This window comes from Notothenia coriiceps, unplaced genomic scaffold (assembly GCF_000735185.1).
Source record: "Notothenia coriiceps isolate Sejong01 unplaced genomic scaffold, NC01 NC01_scaffold00020478, whole genome shotgun sequence".
Lineage (NCBI taxonomy): Eukaryota > Metazoa > Chordata > Actinopteri > Perciformes > Nototheniidae > Notothenia > Notothenia coriiceps.
This window is the reverse complement of record NW_011353179.1, coordinates 5,663-8,139: the sequence shown is the minus strand read 5'-3', so window position 1 is coordinate 8,139 and position 2,477 is coordinate 5,663.

The following is a 2,477-nucleotide window of genomic DNA, read 5'->3' as shown; positions in this document are numbered from 1 at the left end:
ATAACAGTTAAAGTAAGTCTTTATAGATCAATAATGGAGGACTGACACATCCTGTTGTTTAAGGTTGAATATTGTACCAAAATGTTTTCACACTTCCTCAGGGGTCTTGTGATTGGATGGCACACATATGACTGTGTTTAGCTGTTGTCCAGATGTGCACATCACATCTCCAACTATAACCCTCTTCCTCCAACTCCTACAGTCGACCCCCATCCCAAGCACCTCATGTGCCCATGCTTTTTCCTCCCTTCCCCCCCGATTTCCCCCAATGCCAGGCGGGGTTGCCTAATTAAACCGCTTGCAGAGCGCTGACTTCTGACATGCCCTCAGGGTGTGCCACACGGGGCACGTGGGCATGAAGAGGGGGGGTAGATCTGGTGAAGGTGAACCTGTGAGGGTAAATAAGTGTGTCTGGGGTGTGTCATAATATGGCGGTAAGGGGGGAGGGAGGAAAGTTAAATGTACCAAGGGAGTCTATTTACCTTAAGCAGGGACAGAAGGGGTCTTATCATTCCTGCAGTGTGTGTTGAACCTGGCTCACCTCGCTGCACTTGGGGAACGGGAAAATATGCAGAGCAGACGAGATAAACTGCTTAGTATACACAGCACACACTGACACACATTCATACACCAATACACATGTTCATGGTCACGCATGGATGCCCTTAGCTGCAAATACAGTACTCACAGACACACACATGAACAGATAATAAGACTGCATTCGTACAATTGACAGAGGAAAAAGCAGTGATAAATAGATTTAATTAAAAAAAACACATAAACCCCTATACTTATTTAATTTTGTGTTTGATTTTCAGGACATTATGCACAGTATGCAAATGTTAATACAGCTTAACATGGTTAATATTAATGTAAGTCGGTCCTCGGGGCTCAGGGCTACAGAAAGGCTGTTGCGTCTGCTGTCTGCTGATGTCTGTGAGCCTCAGTGAGTCGCCCAGAGCTCACAGACTGCTGCCTGAATCAACCCCATCATAACAGCTTTGATATGAGCAATCAGACCGAGAGGGACAGATTGATTGAAAGGAACTTCAGTAAATCCGGAACAATCAGATACATGCAGCTGGGATTTTTGTTATTTTTATGGCTGTTCTCGATGCTGTATCTCTTTGTATGAACAAAGAAGACAGATGCAAAATTCAGACACATGCTAAAAAATAGTATGTGAATATTCCAAGACAGCTTGTCATCTAAAGGTTTAGTTTGAAATATTGAGAAATATGTTTAATTGTTTTAAAAAGAGTAAGCTAAGGAGATCAATACCTGTATCTAAAGCTTCAGCAGCTGGTTCACTTAGCACACATATTGGAAAAAGGAGGGAAACAGCATGCTTGTCAAAGGGGTAAAAAAACACCTCAAAACAGTTGCCCACTTGTAGCCACATGAAGCACAAATATGACAATCTTCTTCAGGGTATCGAGGGACAAAACAGTTACTGAAACAAGGTGATGCACATGTGTGCTCAATCATGAGTTGGACTGCCCTAGATTCCTTTTACATATTGTAAGACGTGTAGATTCACCTGAAAATCAATTTCAGAAGCAAAAAGCTAGGCTGCACAGACACTATCTCCATGGAACTATTTAAACGTATAGTTAAACATAGGATAGAAACATTGCATTTGATATTGGGTTGTCGTTTGCATCAATGCATCAAAAATATTCCAAAAAGCTTAGTGTCATCAGCTGACACATATAGAGAGATGTAACAAAGGCTAGCACTCCTTGCCTGAAGATGAGACCTGTAAGAATGCATTAATATGTGAATACAATACAAAAATGTCATCATAAAATCCACCGACCAGCACCTCTGAAGCTCAGTAAGCCGAGAAATAGTGTGGCACATAACTCCCTGTTAAACCACAACGTGTCTTTTATATTTAACCTCTTCCATTGAATAAAAAAACAACATATAAATTGTTTATTTGTGAGCTTTAAAGGTGCTGGTAGGTTCATTTTGTCTCCTTTCGACCGAACCTTGCTATTTTTTTTTCTTGGTTTTCCAATCTTTATTCAAAGCCAACCAACTGCTGGCTGTAGCTTCAAATAAACCGTACACACGTGAGAGTGGTATCAATCTCCTCTTCTAATTCTCTGCAAGAAGCCAAATACACATAATTCAAACAATTCCTTTAAAGTACACACATTATACAGTAGGTTGAGAAATGATACAGAAACACGATGTGGGGAAACGCCTGCTGTACAGAGAGGCAGATGCTCATATAAGACACTGAAGAATGCTCGGGCGTTCTCACACTCACCCAGCTGAGCCTTTGACATACAACCCCATTTTCTATCCAGAGACAGGAGTTATGACACTGTCAGAGCAGCTGAGGCAGTGTGTGTGTGTGTGTGTGTGTGTGTGTGTGTGTGTGTGTGTGTGTGTGTGTGTGTGTGTGTGTGTGTGTGTGTGTGTGTGTGTGTGTGTGTGTGTGTGTGTTTGAGAGAGAGAGTGTTTGT